Source organism: Hipposideros armiger, unplaced genomic scaffold (genome assembly GCF_001890085.2).
Source record: "Hipposideros armiger isolate ML-2016 unplaced genomic scaffold, ASM189008v1 scaffold_458, whole genome shotgun sequence".
Classification (NCBI taxonomy): domain Eukaryota; kingdom Metazoa; phylum Chordata; class Mammalia; order Chiroptera; family Hipposideridae; genus Hipposideros; species Hipposideros armiger.
Genome location: NW_017731808.1, coordinates 1,039,223 through 1,045,618, shown reverse-complemented (window position 1 = coordinate 1,045,618; position 6,396 = coordinate 1,039,223). Strand labels below are relative to the sequence as shown.

The 6,396-nt window shown below is 43.1% G+C and overlaps 1 protein-coding gene across 1 annotated transcript in view; it reads right to left on the bottom strand.

Moving 5' to 3' along the window:
- Positions 1 to 979, bottom strand: part of PDE9A (phosphodiesterase 9A) — a 47,018-nt gene extending 46,039 nt beyond the window's left edge. Inside the window, exons 1-2 of the mRNA XM_019666004.1 lie at positions 925 to 979; positions 1 to 66 (exon numbers count right to left, since the gene is read on the bottom strand). The gene's annotated coding sequence lies outside the window, so the exon portion shown is untranslated. The remainder of the gene's footprint in view (positions 67 to 924) is intronic.
- Between the last annotated feature and the right edge of the window lie 5,417 nt (positions 980 to 6,396).

The window sequence follows — 6,396 nt, the reverse complement described above, 5'->3', positions numbered from 1 at the left end:
ACGCGCTTCTCCAGCACTGCCAGGTGACTGGCCACTTCGGCCTTCAGTTCGTTGACTTTAAATGCTCTAGGAGTGAAAAAAGAGAAGACAAGACAGAACTCGTAAGATTGTCAGAGTTAAAGCGGGTCCAGCCAACAGCTGTTGAGTGGCTGCCAGGGGGGAGGCCTGCCTGCAGGTGGGCTGGAGAAGGGGGGGCACGGAGACGCCCCCAGTTGCTTTGAGGGAACACCCAGTGTGTGGGGGTGGGAGGAGTCGAGACACCCTCAGACTATCCAGAGGGTAAAGCTGGAGCGCGGAGCGCGCACCACACGGTGCTGGTGGGGGCGTTTCCTCCCCACACCTGGCAGTGAGCATGCGCTGTCGGGGAGGAGCCAGGTCCTCTGCTCACAGCCCCTTCAGGGGACCTGGTGTCACCTCTCCAGGCTCAACCCATTCAAGCAAACAGTTCTTAGCCTTTAAGAAAGGGCCGCCATATGCCTACCCCCACCGGAATTACCCCGGGACAATGAGACGTCACAGTGAAATAAGTAAGAAACGGCAAGTAATGGCTCAAGAACTGGCCGGACAACCCAGAACGAAAAGGCCCCCACATTACTCAGGGGCTCTGTGACAAAGCTTATTTCAAATGGTGTCAGTTCTTATAGGTTGAACGCCGAGTCCCACAAGAGCCAGCCAGTTGGGAAAACTCTTGGCAAACGAGCCCTCATGCTGCACGCGCCCCCTGCCGTGGTCTTTGGCATAAGGCGAGTGTTTCCTGGGCCCCATCTGGCGGGCTCAGTTACAGAGTCACGGAAGGATCGTGTGGGGAAGGCAGCTCCTCCAGGGAAGTGTCTGCCGGCCAGGACAGCCTCCGAGGAAGGCAGCACTGCCACTAAAAGAACAAGCACCTGTGTCTGGAGGTTATGTATTAACAAGATTTTGTACCTTGAGAACTGCTCTGCAACCTGGGTCAGCACCGTCTGGATTAGTTCTTCTTTCTCTACAGACCAAAAAAAGAGAGACAGATGGGAAAAGGGAAGGGTCTGCAGGTCCCCACGGGCCCGAATCCATGCGCGGTGGCCATGTCGCACCAAGGCCGTGGTGAGGAGTGGCCTGCCTTACTGGACGCAAGCTCTGACCCCCTGCCAGCACGCCAGGGCCCCTCCTGTCCACCCCCAGATGCTCTTTCCCTCCTGGACTGCCACCAACCTGTCTCTTAACAGCCTCTCTCTGGAAGAGTGGCCTGGGCTACGGGTCTCCCATTGTTGGCACCAGCTACAAAAGCAGGCAGGCCTGGGTCTCTCAACTGGGGAGGTTTTCACTCAGTGCCCTGATTCATTTTATGGGGCAATTACCATGACAAAGTGAGTTCAAGGCATATTTGAAATGCACGACACAGTGTTCTCATGGCAGGTCCGGAGAGGAAGCAGGCCAAAGTCTGGCCCTCTGTGGCCTGGCACGCACATCGGGCTGGGCGGCTGGTTTTACAAGGCGCATGCAGGGCCTAGGCGGAATACGACCTGCCCGGCTTCCTGTTTCCTGCCTGGCCCGGGGCCGGGTGCCTCAGAGAAGGTGTGGATGCTCACAGACCCATCCTTGCCAGCAAGACCGTGCTCTTGGGAGGGGGTGGCTCCAGCCAGCCATGAGGTCACCCCCTAAAACACTGAGGACTTAGTCCTGACTTCATGTCATCCGTGTTGACACTCTGTGTAACCCTCCACTAAAATCAAAACAAACCTGCCCAAACAAACACAAAATCTTAATAATCCAATTTGGCAAAGGGGCTCAAAAGCTAGACATGTTCATATGCTCTGAGTTAGTGTCTCTGTTTCTAGGAGATACTCATATATGTACACAGAGATGGTCATCACAGTATTTTTTCACATAGTGAACACTGTAACAATCTATACATCCATCAAATGGGCATAAATAAGTGATGGCATAGCTGTACTGTAGAATCACGTTCTGCTGTTAGAATAGCTTGGAAAATGTTCACGTCTATCGTTAAAGCAAAAAACCAGATTGTAAAACAGTAATACAGTGTGATCCTGTTTTTGAAAACATTAGAGGATACATTCCAACATAATAATAGTTATTTTTAGTTGTAAGATTATATGTAAATTTTATTTTCTTATATTTGCTTCTCTCTATCTTACACATTTCTGTGATGAATATGTTAATTTCATTAAAAAAATTAATCTAAATTAAACTTTTTAGACCTCATCCCTTCACCTGCCAAGTGAACAGGTAGACCAGATGACCCAAGGTTCCCTCTGGCTATCACATTCTGTAATTTGATGAGAAGAAGAAAAATGACATTTCGTTATATCGTTTGAAGTTTTAAGAGTAAATATGTCACCAGGAAACTTCACAGAACTGTGTGTTGAGCTGTGTTGACTCGAGGCCCTAGGTTTCAGAGAGGCCCACACCTACCAGGGAAGAAAAACGGCGACCTCAATGACAAGAACCACCAGTGAGAAGGCTTCACAGGCCCTCCTTGGTGAATTGTCAGGATTTTACATCACTCCTGAAATCTTTCACAAAGTAATGTATCACATAGTCTTCAAGAGTTAATGATCTCAAAGTCTTGAGATAAATTTAGAAGGCCATCAAACAGTTGACATCTATAGACTAGTCTGCTGAACAACAGCAGAACACACATTCCTTTCAGGTGCCTATGAAGCATGTACCAACACAGACCATATCCTGGACCATACAGAAAATCTCATAAAATTTAAAAGAATTGAAACCATATAGTGTATGTTCTCTGACCATAAGAGAATCAACCTAGTAATCAATAATGGAACTATAGCAGAAAAATCTCCACACATTTGGAACTAAACAGCACACTTGTAAAAAAGCCATGGATCACAGTGGAAGTCTCAAGAGAAATTTAAAAAGATGTTAAACTGAGTGAAAATGAAATATAACACATCAAAATTTAGCCATGGGACACAGCTACAGCAATGCTGAGAGGGACAGTTATAGCACTAAATGCTTACTTGAGAAGAGAGAAAAAACAGCTCAGTAATCTAAGAACCTAGAAAAAGAAGAGTGAAATAAACCCACAACAATAACAGAAGGAAGGAAAGAAATGATAAAGAGCAGAAATCAATGAAATAGAAAATGGAAAAACAATGTAGGAAATCAGTGAAAGAAATAGCTGGTTATTTAAGAATATAAATAAATTGACAAGCCTCTAACAAGACTGTCACAGAAACACAGAACACACAGATCACCAATATCAGGAATAAAAGAAGGAACATCACTACAGACCCGGCAGTTATCGAAAGGATAGTAAGAAAACACCACAAACAACATTATACACGTGAATTTGACATCTTAGATGAAAATGGACCAATTCCTAGAAAAGCATGAACTACTACATCCATTCAATATGAAATAGTTAATTTGAGCAGCCTATAAGTGTTAAGGAAATTGAGTTTCTAATTAAAAAAAATAAAATTCCAGGTGCCGATGGTATCACTGGAGAATTCCACCAAACATTTGAAGAAGAATTAACACAATTCTAAACAATTTCTTCCAGAGAATAGAAGAGAAGGAAACACTTCCTGATTCATTTTATAAAGAGGGTATTAACTTGATACCACATCCAAAGGCAACAAAAAAATAACTACAGACCAATATCCTTTATGAACACAGATGCACAAGTCCATAACGAAATATTAGCACATAGAATTCAGCAATATACAAAAATAATTATACATCGCAATCAAGTGGGGTTTATTCCACGGATGAAAGGCTCATTCCACATTCAAAAATCAATCCATGTAATCCACTATAATAACAGGTTAAATCTAAAGAAGAAAAAACTCATCTGATCATATCAGTTAATTCATAAAAAGCACTTGAAAAAATTCAACACCTGTTCCTGATAAATCCCTTCAGGAAAATAGGAATGGAGAAGAACGTCTTCAAGCTGATAAAGAACACCTATGAACACCCCACAGCTAACATTATACTTACTGGTGAATGACTGGCTGCTGCTTGCCTGAGATTGTGACAGAGTAAGAATCTGCTCTTGCTATTCTCCTTCAACACAGTGCTGGAAGTTCTAGCCAGGGCAACAAGGTAGGAACAGGAAGTAAAAGACATGCAGACCAGGAAGGAAGAACTAAAACTGTCCCGGTTTGTCGATGACGTAATTGTCTATATAGACAGTTCCCAGGGATCTACAGAAACCTTCTTAGACTAGCTAGTGATTTCAGCAAGATCACGCGATACAAGATAAACATACGCAATTGAATTGTATTGGGTTGTCAGAAAAGTCATGACGCATTTTTGCAATGAAAAACATAGAAAAAAAATAAGTCATGACTTTTCCGACAACCCAATATTTACATATACTAGCAATGACCACTTAGACACTGAAATTAAAATCACAATACCGTTTACAAACACTTAAACTCAGGTGTAGCTATAACAAAGCATATGCCAAAGCTGCATGCTGAAAACCATAGAACTCTGATGAAAGAAATCAAGGAAGATATACATACATGCAGAGACATACCCTGTTCATGGTTTGAAAGGCTCAACATAGGAAAGATGTCAATTCTCCCAAATCAATAGACAGGCTTAACACAGTTCCTATGAAAACCCCATCAGGATTTTTTTTTCGTAGAAACAAGATTTTCTGACATTTATAGGGAAATGCAAAGAAACTAGAATAGCTAAAACAGTTTTGAAAAAGAAGATGAGATGGGAGGACTCAGTCTCTCTGATTTTAAGACCTGTTATGTAGCCACAGTGATTAAGACGGGTGACACTGGCAGAGGGACACACACAGAGGTCACTGGAGCACAACAGAGAACCCAGAATTATCACCACACAAACTGCCCGACGGATTTCTGACAATGTGCAAAAGCAGTTCAATGGAGGAAAGGCGACCTTTTCACCAAATGGTGCTGAAGCAATTGAACATTCAGAAGTAGAAAAATGAGGCTCGACCTAAACCTCACAGTTTATATAAAAATCAATGCAAAATATAAAACCGTAACACTTTTAGAAAAAAATAGGAGAAAATCTTCAGAACCTTAGACTAGGCAGGAAATTCTTAGACTTGACACCAAAAACACAATCCATAAAAGGACAAACCGATCAATTGGACTTCATCAAAATTAAAGCTTTTGCTCTGAGAAAGATCCTGTTAAGAGGATGAAAAAATAAGCTCCAGTCTGGGAGAAAATGTTTGCAAACCATTCATCTGACAAAGACCTGAATGCAGAATATGAAGTTAACTGTCAAAACCCAACAGCACCAAACAAAGTCTGAAAATGGGCAAGTGACACGAGCAGACATTTTTACTGAGGAGAACACATTGATGGAGAATACGGACATGAAAAGATGCTGACCATCATTAGCTGTTAGGAAATGCAAATGAAAACCATGGTGAGGTATCACTGTACATTTATCAAACAGGCTAAAATAAGAAATAGTGACAACCCCAAATGCTGGTAGAGATGTGGAGAAACCGGTCACTCACACACTTCCGATGGGAAAGTAAAATGGTGCAGCCACTCTGGGGAATGGTTTGGCGGCTTACTTTTAAATTATTAAGTGGACTCCAGAATTATTTGGGTTCTCCACTAATGCCCTTTTTTCTGTTCCAAGATGGTTTGGCAGCTTCTTAAAAAAAACTTAATATATAACTACCATACGACTTAGCAATTGCACTCCAGAGCAGAGAAATGAAAATTTATGTTCACAACATGAAAATCTGTATGTGACGTTCCGAGCAGCTTTACTTGCAATAGCCCCAAGCTGGAGACAACCCAAATGCCCTTTAGTGGGGAACGGACAGACAAACTGTGGTCCATTCACCCCCAGGGACATGACGCAGCAACGAAAAGGACCGAACTATCAATACGACAACCACTTGGGTGAATTTCCAGAGAATGATGCTGAGTAAAAAAAGCCAATCCCGAAGTTACCTACTATATGACTGCATTTATGAAACATTCTTGAAATGCAAAATTACAGAATGGAGACGAGAATAGTGGTTGGTGGGGGTTAAGGCGTGGGTGGGGTGGGAGGAAAGGGTGTGGCTGTAAGAGGGCCACTGAGGGACCCCTGTGCGGATGGCACGGTCCGTGTCTGGACCGGATCAGTGCCAACAGCCTGGCTGTGGCCTCTCACCAGTTTCCAAAGATGTTGCCATTGTGGGGAAATCGGAAAAGGGCACGTGGGCTCTCTCTGTATTTTTCCTTACAGCTGTGTGTATGATTCTGTATAATTATTGTAAAAGAAAAAGTTACATAAAACATTTTATAGCTAGAATGGAACAGAAAAGTTAAGGACGAGTTTTCCTTTGGACTTCCGGAGTGGGGCCCTTCGAGCATCACAGGATTTTAATGCCCAAATGGAGCTTCTAGCCCAAGCAGTGAGCATGCTTTTCGT